We start from the raw sequence: 15,687 nt of genomic DNA on the forward strand, positions 1-15,687 counted from the left end.
AAGAGCCTGGTGTTCCCTGAGGAGTCTTCTTTCAATCGTGGCGATGATTTTTTTTTTTAAATGCCCGTTAATCTTCCTGATACAGATCTTTGTATTTAACTTTCAGGTTGCTATCTGTTGTTAACTTGGAGGCCTTTCATGGAATCTTTGCTTTAACCAAGCAGTTCTCTTGCAATTTTCCAGCTGTAGGATGCGGTGCAGTTGCTTGCAAGTTGAGCAAGTGGGATTATGATGTGAAACTGCAAGTCACAGTGTCATTTTTGTTTTTGAAAATGCAAATGTGAAAATGTTAACTTTGGTCTCCTTGGTTTGCTTAAGTTTACAGAGGAGACGTTGGGTCAAGCTGAGAAGACAGAGTTGGATGCCCATTTGGCGAATCGGGTGGGCAAAGCAGAAAGCTCAAAATGAGGGACTGAAAAAATAATGAAGCCGACTGAAGTGACGTTGAACCAAACCCAGGTAAAGAATTAAATTTGGTGCAGCAATATTTAAGAGACGAAACGATTTGGGCTTTTAGTGGTGACCTATTTAAATGAACAAAATCTGATTAGAATAGAAGTTTATGGAATGTTTGGAAGTTGCCACAAAAAAATGGAGATATAAATTAGATGTTGTAATTAAGATAAATGAACAATACAATGAGCCTGGTGTCACAGTATCTGCCTCCCTCTACCGTACATCACCGGTAAACCTTCTCCCCAATATGAACCTGATATCAAAATATCTGACACAGTTAATCGTACATCAATGTTAAACATTCTCACGAATGTGAATCCTGTCTCATAGTATCTTCCTCAGTCTACCGTCCATCACCACTAAACCTTCTCCCCACTGTGAACCTGGTGTAACAGTATCTGCCACAGTTTATTGTACATCACTATTAAAACTTCTCAACTAATGTGAACTCGGTGTCACAGTATCTTCCACAGTTTATTGTACATTACTGTTCAACCATCTCACGGATGTGAACCCACTGTCATAATATCTGCCACAGTTTATCGTTCATCACCGTTAAACCTTCTCCCCACTGTGAGCCTGGAGTAACAGTATCTGACACAGTTCATCACTGTTAAACCTTCTCCCCACTGTGAACACTGTGTCATAGTATCTGCCTCAGTCTACCATACATCACTTTTAAAACTTATCCCCACTGTGCACCTGGTGTTACAGTATCTATCTCAATTTACCGTACATCACCGTTAAACCTTATCCCCAATGTGAATACAGTGTCAAAGCATCTGCCTCAGTTTCTGTACATCACCAGTAAACCTCTTCCCCACTGTGACCCCTATTTTAATGTACCTACCATAGTTTATCATACATCACCATTAAACCTTCTCCGCTCTGTGCACCTAGAGTCACGGTATCTACCTCAATTCACCATACATCATCGTTAAATCTTCTCCCCACTGAGAACACAGTGTCACAGTATCTGTCTCAGTCTACTCTACATCACCTTTAATCTATCTCTCAACTGTTAATCCAGTGTCACAGTATTTGCCACATTATATCATACATCACCGTTAAACCTTTTCCCCACTGTTGACCTGATGCCACAGCATCTGCTGCAGTTTATTGTACGTCACTATTAAACCAACTAACTACTGCTCTGAACCCGGTCACACAGTATATTCCTCATTCTTCCGTATAGCACCGTTAAACCATCTCCCCTCTGTGAACTTGGTGTAACAGTATCTGCCTCAATCTGCCGTACATCACCATTAAACCTTCTCCCGACTTTGAACCTGTTGTCACAGTATTAGCCACAGTTTATCGCACATCTGTTTTAAATCTTCTCTCTTCTGTGAACTAATTTTCATGGTATGTGCCAAAGTTTACCATACATCACTGTTAAACCTTCTCACTACTGTGAATGCGGTGTCACTGTATCTGCCCCAGTTTAACGTACATCACTTTTAAACCTTCTCCTCACTCTGAACCCAGTCTCACAGTATCTGCCACAGTCTCCCGTGTATCAGAATTAAACCGTCTACCCACTGTGAACCTGTGTCACATTTTGTGCCGGAGTTCACTGTACATCACTGTTAAACCTTATCCTCACTCTGAACCTGGTGTCACAGTATCCACCTCAATATAACTTATATCACCCATAGACTTTCTCCCCACTGTGAACCCGGTGAAATAATATCTGCCTCTGTCTTTTGTAAATCACCATTAAAATTTCTCCCCACTGTTAACTCTGTGTCTCTGTATCTGCAACATTGTATATAGTGTGTCACCTTTAAACCTCTTCCGCACTGTGAACCTGGTATCACACTACCTGCCACAGTTCATTGAACCTGACTGTTAAACCTTCTCACTAATGTGAACCCGGTTTCACAGTATCCATCTCAGTCTCCCATCCCCTCTGTGAATTCAGTATAACAGTATATGCCAGAGTTTATGATACATCACCGATAAACCTCCCCACTGTGAACCGGGTGTCATAATATCTGTCTCCATGCACTGTACATCACCATTAAAGCTCCCCCCTCCCCTCTGTGAGCCTAGTGAAACATTATCTGACACATGTTATCATACAACACTGTTAAACCTCTCATTGCTGTATAACCATATAACCATATACAGCACAGAACAGGCCAGTTTGGCCCTACCAGTCCATGCCGGAACAAATCCCCACCCTCCAAGTTCCACTGACCAGCACCTGGTCCACACCCTCCAATCCTCTCCCCTCCATGTAATTATCCAGTCTTACATTAAATGTAAATAACATCCCTGCTTCAATCACCTCCTTCGGAAGCTTATTCCACATCCCAACCTCCCATTGCTTCACAAAATTTCCCCTTATGTTCCCCTTATAATTTTCCCCCTTCAACTGAAACCATGGCTTCTGCTTTGAATATCCCCCACTCTTAATTGAAAAAGCCTATCCACATTGACTCTGTCCCTTTTAAAATCTTGAACACCTCCATCAAATCCCCCCTTAATCTTCTACGCTTCAGAGAAAAAAGCCCCAGGCTGTTCAACTTTTCTCTGTAACTCAAACCCTGACATCCTGTCAACATTCTCGTGAACCTTCTCTGCACTCTCTCTATTTTGTTTATATCCTTCCTATAATTCGGTGACCAAAACTGCACACGGTATTCCAAACTCAGCCTCACCATTGCTTTGTACAATTCCATCATAACATCCCAACTCTCAAATTCAAATGCCTTCTTCACCACTCTATCTACCCGAGTATCAACTTTGAGGGTACTATTTACCATAACTCCTAAATCCCTTTGTTGCTCTGCTCTCCTCAATTGTCTACCATTCAATGTATATGACCTATTTAGATTTGCCTTTCCAAAATGCAACCCTTCACACTTATCCGTATTAAATTCCATCAGCCATTTCTCAGCCCACTCCTCTAGCTTTCCTATATCTCTTTTTAAGCTATGGTAATCTTCCTCACTGTCCACAATACCACCAATCTTTGTATCATCTGCAAACTTACTTATCCACATCACTACCCCTTCTTCCAGATCGTTAATATATATAAAAAACAATAGTGGACCCAGGACTGATCCCTGAGGATCTCCACTAGTCACCGGCCTCCAATTTGACAAACAATTTTCTACCACTACTCTCTGACACCTCCCATCCAACCATTGCTGAATCCATTTCACTACCTCCTTATTTATACCTAATGCCTCTACCTTTTTACCTAACCTCCTATGGGGAACTTTGTCAAAAGCTTGACCAAAAACTAAATAGACAACATCCACAGTCTTCGATACATCAATCTTTTTTGTAAACCCCTAGAAAAACTCTATAAGGTTTGTTAAGCATGATCTACCCCTGACAAAACCATGCTGACTACTACCGATCAATCCCTGTTCTTCCAAATATTTGTAAATGCCATCCCTTAGAACACTTTCCACCACAGACGTCAGACTCACAGGTCTATAATTTCCAGGCTTACATTTGGACTCTTTCTTAAACAGCGGAACAACATGAGCCACCCACCCTCCAATCCTCTGGCATTACCCCCATGACCAGTGACATCCTAAATATCTCTGTTAATGGCCCCACTATCTGTCCATTAGCCTCCCTGAGTGTCCTTGGGAATACTTTGTCCAGACCCAGAGATTTGTCCACCTTTATCTTTTTTAACACTGCTATCACTACCTCCTCGGTTATCCTTAAATGATTCATGTCGTCCCCACTATTTTTCTTTACTTCAACTGGTACAATATTTTTTTCCCTAGTGAATACCGAGGAAAAGAAATCATTTAAAATTTCCCCCTTCTCCTCAGACTTCTCACATAGCCTACCCTCCCTATCTAAAGGGGTCCAATTCTATCCCTCACTAATCTTTTACTTTTAAGGTACCTATAGAAACCCTTTCGATTTATTTTTACTCTGCCTGCCAAAGCCTCTTTGTGCCTCTTTTTGGCCTTTCTAATTTCTTTCTTAAGATTTTTTCTACACTCCTTGTAGTCCTCTTTCAATTTCTCATCACCCTGCGGTTTATACCTCTTGTACACCTCCCTCTTTCTCCTTCCCAAATTTCTAATATTCCTCAAAAACCAAGGCTCCCTCTGACTTCCAGCCTTTCCTTTGATCCTCACTCGGACACATCTACTCTGTACTCTCAAAATTTCTTCTTTGAATATTCTCCATTTTTCATTTACATCCTTTCCTGAAAAAATCATGTCCCACTCAATACTCCCCAAATCCATTCTTATTCCTTTGAAATTTGCTTTTCTCCAATCCAGAACCTCAACTTTAGGCCCTTCTTTGCTCTTCCCTAAAACTACCCTAAAATTAATAGAATTGTGATCACTAGACGCAATTTGTTCTCCAACATTAACCTCAGACACCTGACCTATCTCGTTCCCTAACAGGAGTTCCAGTATTACACCGTCCTGAGTCAGTTCCTCTACGTATTGATTAAGAAAACTATCTTGTACACATTTGACGAACTCTAGCCCATCCAGCCCTCTTACTGTATGGGTATCCCAATCAATGTGAGGGAGGTTAAAATCTCCCATGATCACTACCTCATGTTTATTAGACATATATGGTATCTCCTTACAAATTTGTTCCTCCAATTTTCTTGGCCCATTTGGTGGTCTATAATACACTCCTATTTGTGCCCTCATGCCTCCTCCACCCCTCAATTCCACCCCAACAGCGTCACTGGAAGATCCCTCCAAACCATCCTGCCACCTCATGGCAGTAATGTCCTCCTTCACAAGCAGAGCATCCTCCCCCTTTTTTACCCCCTGTTCTATCACATCTAAAACATTAGTATTCTGGAATATTTAGTTGCCAGTCCTGTCCCTCCCATAACGACTGTGATCCTGGTGTCACAGTATATGCCAGAGTTTTTTGGACATCACCATTAAACCTTCTCCCCACTGAGAACCCAGTGTAACTGTATCTGCCTCAGTCTGCCGAACATCACCATTAAACCCTCTCCAAACTCTGAACCTGGTGTCACAGTATCAGCCACAGTTAATCGTATATCACTATTAAACTTTCTCACTTCTGTGAACTCATTTTCATGGTATCTGCCAACATTTATCGAACATCACTGTTAAACCTTCTCACTACTGTGAACCTTGTGTCATAGTATCAGTCTCAATCTACCGAAAATCACTGTTAAACCTTCTCCCTAATGTGAACCCACTATCACAGAATCTGCCTAATTCTACCGTACATCAATGTTAAACCTTCTACCGACTGTGAAACCGGTATCACTATATCTGCAACATTGAATCGTACATCACCGTTAAACCTTCTTCCGACTGTGAACCCGGTGTCACAATATCTACCTCAGTCTACCATACATCACCGCTAAATCCTCTCCCCACTGTTTACCCAGTTTCACAGTATCTATCTCAGTCAACCATACATCAGCGTTAAACCTTCTCCCCACTGTGAACCCGGTGAAATAATATCTGCCTCAGTCTCCCAAAAATCACCATTAAAATTTCTCTCCACTGTTAAATCTGTGTCTCTGTATCTGCAACAATGTATCATGTGTCACCTTTACACCTCGTCCACACTGTGAACCCGGTGTCACAGTACCTGCCTCAGTTCATTGAACCTCACTATTAAACCGCCTCACTAATGTGTACCCGGTTTCACAGTATCCATCACAGTCCACCGTACATCTCCATTAAACCTTCTCACTACTGTGAACTCGTTGTCACAATATCTGCCATATCTACCGTACATTATGTTAAACGTTCTCTCCAATGTGAACCATTTGTCACTGCTTCTGCCATTGTTTATCATACATCACTTTTAAACCTTTCCACTGCGGTGAACCCATTATCTCAGTATCTCCTGGGAAGAGAAATATGGGTGATAGAGATGCTGTCTGTGATGCCTGATCACAATGACTTTGGAGGGTCCCAACTCTTCCCCCATCACCCCCCTGCCTACCCCTGCACACTAGGGCCTTTCCCCTTCCTCTACTTTACCTGAGGAAGTGTGTTTTGGAGAAAAGCACGATCTATCTCTGCAGAGCTCAGAGCACCGTGTCTCTATCAGGCAACACCCTGGTTCACCACGACATGGCAGCAAGATGCTGGACAAATCATGGATGGATTGGTCGAATCCCTTCAGCTGACCCATATGAAACTACCACACAACGATATTACCCTTCCCTCCCTCACACCAGTACCTTCTGTTTTTCTTTTATTCCTGTCCCCATATTAAAATCATTTTCATGCCTTTTATGGACCAGCCTCCGCTACTACCCCTGGCAATGCATTCCAAGCACCCACTACTTTCTGTGTGAATAAAATGTACCCCTCACGTCTTGCCTAAAGTTCCCTCCTCTCACCTTATTTAGACGTCGTCTGGTATTCTCACCCCAGCAATGCACACAATATTCCAAGTGTGGTCTGACTCGAATTTTATACATTTGCAACATTACCTCTCAGTTCTTGAACTCAATCCCCTGACTCCTGAAGGCCAGCACACAATACACCATTTTAAACTCCCTCTCAATTTTCACAGCAACATTGAGCGATTAATGGAGCAGGATCTAAATATTTCTCTGTCCTGCACACTGTTCATAATCCTGTCACTAATCAAGTGATCTGCCCTTGTGAGAGATGGGAAAATTGATCTAAAATTATGAACATGGAAGAAACTAAAATTCATCAGTTAATGGCTGTAACCAGTACAAACAGGATGAGCTTGGGGATTAGGATGCAGGAAAGCAGAGTCAGCACGATTAACATAAGAATCTTCTGTGTGACAAGAGCCACCATAAGACTAAGAAAAGGAATGGTAAGGTACAATAGAATGTAGGAAGTTGAGGTAGTCTGGATCAGATAAAGGTCTCCTAAACCTGGACAGAAGTACCAAGTCCTACATATCTAATTAGCTAACCATACACAGATTTATACATATGAAACTAGCCAACCCTAGATAGAATGAGTCAACTCCACATACCAAGAGATTGTAGCCCCGAGAATCAGGAAGGTGTGAATAAGGACAATGACATGATGGGACACCCACAGGATACCCCTTGGTCCTCCAAGTGTACTGAAACTGCACGTAGGCAGGAAGGATTACCTATGCCAAACCCATCCAGGGGGCAGAAGAATGTAAGGGGGAGGGCACTCTGATACTGAAATTGACTGTATAAAAGTTGGGTGAGCCCCAGTATGTGTGTGTATTCCCAGGGTAAGGGGAAGCACCCAACTTTGCATTGTTGTTGTAATAAATGTTCTTTGTTCTCAATTTTTGACTCGAGCAATTTCTTTAAAGGTACTTCAATTTCTAACACCCTCATGTTCTTGTCAACCGCATTCAACAAAGAAATTGGTCTATATGAAGCTACTTTTAATGGGTCTCCACCTTCTTTGGAATAACTGTTATTCGTGCCCTTGAAAATGACTCTGGAAATAAACCTGTACCAGTTGCTAGTTTAAGTAAATCTGTATTTACAGGATTGAACTCCATCTGCCACTTCTCTGCAAACTGGATGACCTATGACAACCTTCTACACTGTCTACAACATCTCTACCTCTGTGTCATCCCCTGACGTACCCACCCTTCTACTCCCATCATCATTCATAAAAATCACAAAGAGCAGGGGTCCCAGAGCAGATCCCTTTGGAGCGCCACTAGTCATTGTTCCATCTACTACTACCCTCTGTTTTCTGCAAACAAGCCAATTCTGAATCCACACAGCCAAGGCTCCATGCCTCCTGACATTCTGAATGAGGCCACTGTGAGGACCTTGTCAAGCACCTTTCTAAAATCCACGTGCAGCGCATACACACCTTTACCTTCATCTATTTCCTTTGACACCTCCTCGAAATACTCAATTTGACTCGTGATGCAGGACCTGCTCTTCACAAAACTATCCATGAGTTTCCCCAGCATGTTTGTGCATTGTCCTCGGACCCAGCATCTGCAGACTTCCTGGCCAGTCCCTCCCTTACCCCTTCCCAGAGCTTCCGCATCCATTACAACATTAAGCATTGCTGCCCAGTACTGCCCAGTACAGACCTTTGTGAACATTCTCCACAACCAACTAACCCTTACCCGTACCACACCCATAACTATGGGTGGATTAAATATCCAATTAACTTCTTTCTGAAATAATGCATCATGAATTTGATGTTGGTTCCAATTTTGAATAAATTTTCATAATTCTCGTTCAGCTCCTTTAAAGTTAGATCCATTATCAGAACATAATTCTTTTACTTGACCACGTCTAGGAATAAAACGCCAAAGAACATTAATAAAAGAGTCTGTATCAAGCAATGATGCTACTTCAATATGAATTGCTCTCATAGTCAAACACGTGAAAATAACTCCATATCATTTTTCAACACTTCGTCCTCACTTTACTTGCAAAGGACCAAAATAATCAACTTCCACGGATGTAAATGGGAATTCATCAGGAGAAACTCTGTCCTGTGGTAAATCTGCCATTTGTTGTTGTCCAGGTTTTCATTCTCTCTGTTAGTCACAAAGAGATGAAACCTCATGATTTCATTATTAATATATTTAAGCACTGATGATCTATCAGTCCAAAACACAGGATCTGCTAACTCCATCTGTAATTCTCTTCTTAACATAGCGTCCATTTTGCTCGCCATAATAGCAGCAGTCAATTCCATTCAAGGTCTGGTGACTGACTTTAATGGAGCCACTCTGGCTTTTCCAATTACAAATCCACCATATACTCGCACTTGGTTATTTCACAGGACTCAGTAACTGACAGGATCAAAACCACCTTCACTTACATCAGAAAAATGGTGTAATTGAGCAAATGTGGCCACTCCAAAGTCTGTTGACGTCAAAACTTCCAAGTATATGAAGACGCTCAATCTAATTTTTCCAATCTTGTGCAATGGATTCTGGATTAGTTTCATCCCATCCAAATTTTCTTCTGCACAAAACTGGTATTTGGCCAGGCTGATCATTAGGCTGAATTCGGCCAGTCGGGAGAAGAGGGTGTGCAGGTGAGACTTGTGTTGTGCCCAGTCTCTGCTGGCGACAAGAATGTCATCCAGATAAATGAACACGAAATTCAAATCCCTGCGCACCGTATCCATGAGGTGCTGGAAGGTCTGGGCGGGTTCTTGAGCCTGAAAGGCATGCATAAAAATTCGAACAAGCTGAAGGGGGTGATGATGGCCGTTTTAGGGATGTCGTCGGGGTGCAATGGGATCGACCTTGGAGAATACTCTCACACCATGTAGATTGGCCATAAAGTCCTGAATGTGAGGGATGGAGCAACGGTCAGGTACTGCCGTGTCATTAAGCCGTCGATAATCTCTGCATGGGCGCCAGCCATCAGAGGCTTTTGGGACCAGGTGGAGCGGCGAGGCCCAAGGACTGTCAGAGCGACGAATGATCCTCAGTTCCTGCAGATGCGAGAACTCCTCTTTCGCTATCTGGAGCTTATCCAGCGGGTTTAACAGTAATGTACGATAAACTGTGACACCAGGTTCACAGTTGGGAGAATATTTAACGGTGATATACAGTAGACTTTGGCAGATACTGTGACACCAAGTTTTCAGTAGTGAGAAGGTTTAACAGTAATGCATGATAAGCTGTGGCAGATACTATGATACACAGTTGGAAGAAGGTTTTACGCTGATGTAATATTAACTGTGGCAGATAAAGTGACACCAGGTTCACACTGGGGAGAATTTTATGGTGATGTACGGCAGACTGACGCAGATATGGTGACACCGCATTCACAACGAGGAGAAGGTATATCAGTGATGTACAATAAACTGTGGAATATACTGTGACTCCAAGTTTACAGTGGGGAGGTTGAACTGTGATGTACGATAAATGGTGGCAAAAACAGTGAAAAATGGGTCACCGTGGGGAGAATGTTTAACGGTGATGTACAGTCGACTTTGGCAATTACTGTGACACCGTGTTCACAGTACTGAGAAGGTTTAACAGAGATGTGTGGTAGAATAAGGCAGATTCTGTGACTCCAGGTTTAAAGTGATGAGAAAGTTTAAAAATGATATACAATAAACTGTGGCAGATACTGTGAAACCTGGTTCACAGTGGGGAGGAGGTTAATGGTGATGTACAGGAGACTACGTAGATAGGTTGATACTGGGCTCAGAGTGGGAAAAAATGCTTTATTGGTGTTGTATGGGAAACTGAGACAGTTACTGTACACCGGGTTCACAGTGGGGAAAATGTTTACCACAGCTGACGATAACCTTTGGCGAATACAGTGACACCAGCTTCATATTGGGGAGAATTTTTAATGATGATGTACACTAAACTGTGGCAGATACAGTTACACCAGGCTCACATTGAGGAGAAGGTTTACTGGTGATGTACGGTAGACTGGCAGGCTCTGTAACACCGAGTTCACAGTAGTGAGAAGATATAATAGTGATGTACGATAAACTGTGGCAGATACAGTAAAAACGGTCTCCCAATGGGGAGAAGGTTTAATGGTGATGTGTGGTAAACTTAGGCTGATACTTTAACACCAAGTTAACAGGGGGAGAAGGTTTAACGTTGATGAATGATAGAGTGAGGCAGAAGCTGAGAGACAGCATTCACAGTAATGTGAAGGTTTAACAGTGATTTACTATAAACTGTGTTAGATACTGTGACAAGATGGCACAGAGGGTAGACGTGTGGTTCCACCCTTCCCCAGTTAGACTATTAAATGCTTGATTTTAAAAGTTATAAAAGTGATTAAAAATACTGTTTATAGACTTTGGAATAGTGGAGGATCGAAATGGTGTCCAGACCTGCAGCAGCACCGGAAGAGGACCTATTGCTATGGAGGAAGAAGATGCTCAACTTCATTAGAATTTGAAGAACTGGGGACTGCGGCAAAAGAAGGTCAGCCTCAAATGGAGGTGATGGATCCTGGACTGGATTCTGTGTTTCCAATTCTGGAAGGGATTGCTCAGCTCATGGAAGATATGGCAAATATATCAATGCAGATGACTCATCAGATGACTCAAGGATTTCTGGAAATGAAAACTAAAATGAACACTGTGTGTGAAGAAATAACTTTTATGAAGCAAGATATTAATGTAGTTAAGAGTGATGTTACGAGATGGACACGATCAGTGGATACTGTGCAAGATCATTTTAAAAAGATTGAGGAGGCTTTCTTGAATGCAAGAGTCAAGTGGAGCGCAATAGAGATAAAATGGAAATAGTGGAAGATCCTTTTGTAGATTGGGGGATTCAGAAGAAGGAATTATTGAAGAAGTTTGACTCATTAGAAAACCAAAGTAGTAGAAATAATGTTAAGATAGTAGGTCTTCCGGAAGATGTGGAAGGTTCGGATCAGGTGAAGGTTTTGAAGAAATGGATCCCAGAAGTGTAGGGCAGGTAATTCGTTCTGGATGGACTGGAATTAGATCGAGCGAACAGAGTGTTAAGGAAGAAACCGTTTCCAGGCCAATTACCACAAGCAGTTTTGATTCGCTGTTTTAAATATCAAGACAGAGAGATGATAATCCGATTGGTGGTGCAGAAAACACGGCAAAATCAGGCTCCACTGATGGTTCAAAATAATAGGTTTTTTTTTAATGCAGATCTGAGTCAAGAAATGATCAGAAGAGTCCGAGAATTTAATTCAGCCTAAGAAGTATTGTGGCATAAGGGATATAAATTTGCTTTTCGTTATGCGGCAGTATTGAAAGATTTTTATGGGAATTTTCAATCTCAGTTTTTTGAAAATGACCAAGATGCTTTAATATTTGCTAATTCATTGCCAGATGTTCGAGGAAATGGGCGATCGTCACCTATGTCACCGAAGGGAAGGGTCAATGGGAATGGAAATGGGAAGATTGGAAAATATGGAAAGAATGGAAAAAAGTTGAATTGACGCAAAGTCTTCTCGATATTGAAGATCCGGAACAATCATTGGGACTGGAATCACTGGGTTGAATGTTTTTGTTTCAGTACTTTGTGAAAGTCTGACTGGGGGTGGGTGACACTGAGTCCTTTAGTCACCTGCCACTTGTGGACTTCACCACACCCAGATTTTTTAGGGGACTACTACTCTTGAGTAGCTTGTTTAGGGATTGATTTTTCTCTTTTTTTTTGGAATTTTTAAAATAGGTGGGATTCGAATACAGCGAGACTTAGAAGGGGAGCATTATTTTATAGTAGGATTCACATTTGTGAGAAGGTTTAACAGTGATATACTATGAACTGTGTCAGATACTGTGGCACCAGGTTCACAGAGGGAGAAGGTATGTTGTAGGGTATGTTGAGGTAGATAACTTGACACCAGGAGTAAAGTGGGGATCAGGTTTAACGGTGATGTACTGTAGACTGAGGCAGATACTGTGACACCAGCTTCACATGGGAATAAGGTTTAATGGTGATGTAAGGTATGTTGATGTAGATCATGTGATACCAGGTGCACAATGGGGATAATGTTTAACGGTGATGTATGGTAGACTGAGGCAGATACAGTGACACCAGGTTCACAGTGGGGAGGAGGTTTAATGGTTATATACGGTATGTTGAGGTAGATAATGTGACACCAGGTGCACAGTGGGGATAAGGTTCAACGATGATGTCCGGTAGACTGAGACAGTTACTGTGACGTTGGGTTCACAGCAGTGAAAAGGTTTAACATTAATGTACGATAAACTGTGTCAGATACAGTGACACCAGGTTCACAGTGGGGAGAAGGTTTAACAGTAATGTACGATAAACTGTGTCAGATACAGTGACACCCATTCACAGATGTGTAAATGTTAATCGATGATGTATGGTAGACTGACAATGGTTTCAGAACATTAAAACGGTTTAACAGTCATGTATAATTAACTGTGTGAGATACTGCGACACCAGGTTCAGAGTGGGGAGACGTTTTAACGGTAAAGTACAGTAGACGTTGGGATATAATGTGACGCTGAGTTCAGGGCAGTAAGAAGGCTTAATGGTGATGTGCTTTAAACATTCCATAAACTTCTATTCTAATCAGATTTTGTTCATTTAAATAGGTCACCACTAAAAGCTTAAATCGTTTGGTCTCCTAAGTACGCTGCACAAAATTAAATTCTTTACCTGGGTTTGGTTCAACGGCACTTCAGTCTGCTTCATTATTTTTTCAGCCCCTCATTTTGTGCTTTCTGCTTTGCCCAGCCGATACGCCAAATGGGCATCCAACTCTGTCTTCTCAGCTTCACCCAACATTTCCTCTGTAAACTTGAGAAAACCGAGAAGACTAAAGTTAAAATTTTCACCTTCGCATTTTCAAACACAAAAATGACGCTGAGTTGCAATTTCACATCAAAATCCCACTTGCTAAACTTTCAAGCAACTGAATCGCATCCAACAGCTGGAAAATTGCAAGAGAACTGCTTGGTTAAAGCTAAGACTCCACCCAGTCACCCCATTAAAGGCCTCCAAGTTAACAACAGATAGCAACCTGAAAGTTAAATACAAACATCTGTATCAGGAATATTAACGGGCTTTTAAAAAAAAAAAATCACTTCCACTATTGAAAGAAATCTCCTCAGGGAACATCAGGCTCTTGTTGAACAATTCCTGTTGTATTGCTCAAAATGGTTTGAATCTTGATTTCAAGCAGAGTCATTTGGTGAGATTGTTGGTCCAGAACAAACCCTGCCCACACACTCCCTTAAATACCTGCAAAGACTTGGTTCAGCTCTGCTCCATGCTAAAGCTATAAAGCTTTTCTGAAGAGATAACAAACTTCAGATGCTGGTACATTGAGTCACAAAAACACTAATGCTTCCCTGAGCAACACAACAAGAACCTTCCCGAGTGGTAAATATCAACAAGACATAATATCATTTAACTGTTGTGTTTGTGTCGTTGGAGAATTCCCTTTCCATTCAATCAGAATTAGAGTTTTGGGTGCCTTATTTGAGAAAAGATGTGCTGGTCTTGGAGAAGGGCAGAGATGATTTACTGGAATGATATCAGGAATGAAAGGGTTAGTGTATGAGGAACAATTGTCGACTCTTCGACTGAACTAGTTGGAGTACAGAAGGATAAGGGGGACCTCAGAGGCATTTCAAATGCTGGAAGGCTTGGACAGAGTACATATGGCAAAGATGTTTCCCATGGTAGGGGATTCTAGGACAGGAAAGCATAATTTCAGGATAAAAGGGTGTCAATTTAAAACAAATGTGGAAAAATTGATTTTGTCAATGGGTCGTGAAACCCACGTGAGGTCATTGGGTGTATTTAAGGCAGAGATTGACAGGTATTTTATACGTCAAGGAATTAAGGGTAATGGGGAGAGAGCTGGGCAGTGGGGATGAGTGGAAGAGTGGTGGAACAGACTCGACGGGCCAACTTCTGCTCCTATATCTTGTGATCTATATCCTGCTGGAGACCTAGTGAACCTTCCTCTTGTATTCCATTCTTAGAAAACATTCTGCATCATGGTTTTATGTCACGTGAACCCATTTCCGATTGAATCCCATGTTACAAATAACCCAATGCAAATTCTGCATTGAGAGGACTGCAGCTTCCTCTTTTTAAAAATTGTTATGGAGTAGCTCAAATGAGATTTCTTGCTTCTTTTTTTGAAAGGGTTAAAATAGAATCAAATAAAATAGGAGAGGGAAAAGCAGAAGAATTTATGTACAAGTGGGAATCAAAATTAATGGTTGGTGATAAAAATGCACAATTGTTGAAACATTTGATTAATATATGGAATAAAATAAATGATGAAATTGGTGTAAGTGGATGTACATCACCCAGAATGGCTTTGATTCAAAATCCTCGTATCCTCGTATCTTCAGGATCATCAATTACTGGATAGCTGGTTTCGTAAGGGGATTATAAATGTTGAAGATTGTTATGAAAGGGGTCAATTAATGTCATTTGAGCAACTGAGAAATAAATATCGTATAACTCATCGCAATCTTTTTTGCTATTTCCAACTAAGAGCATTTTTTTAAATTTTTTATAATTTTTTATTTTTCACACCATAAATCACATTAACCATGATACACATATTTTGCTTTTCACACATATACAATGTCATTTTCTCCACCCCCCCCTCCTCCCCTCCCACCCTCCCCACCTACCCTCTCCCGTCCATTTAAGGTATAAAATCTAGGATACATTAAACAAGTCAGACAATGTTGTCATTCAATAAAAATACACTAGAAATTCCACTGAGTCCATTCTTTTCATTTCCTTTTCCTTCCGTTAACTTAGGTAGTGATTGTCCCCGGTAGGTTTTCGCTATTGTGTTTAATA

The 15,687-nt window shown here is 41.4% G+C and overlaps 1 long non-coding RNA gene across 1 annotated transcript in view; it reads left to right on the forward strand.

Moving 5' to 3' along the window:
- The first annotated feature begins 355 nt into the window (after positions 1 to 355).
- Positions 356 to 15,687, forward strand: part of LOC138745405 (uncharacterized) — a 48,974-nt gene continuing 33,642 nt past the window's right edge. The window contains exon 1 of the long non-coding RNA XR_011346243.1: positions 356 to 459. This is a non-coding gene — a long non-coding RNA (uncharacterized lncRNA). The remainder of the gene's footprint in view (positions 460 to 15,687) is intronic.

This window comes from Narcine bancroftii, chromosome 11, assembly GCF_036971445.1.
Source record: "Narcine bancroftii isolate sNarBan1 chromosome 11, sNarBan1.hap1, whole genome shotgun sequence".
In the NCBI taxonomy this organism is placed as follows: Eukaryota; Metazoa; Chordata; class Chondrichthyes; order Torpediniformes; family Narcinidae; genus Narcine; species Narcine bancroftii.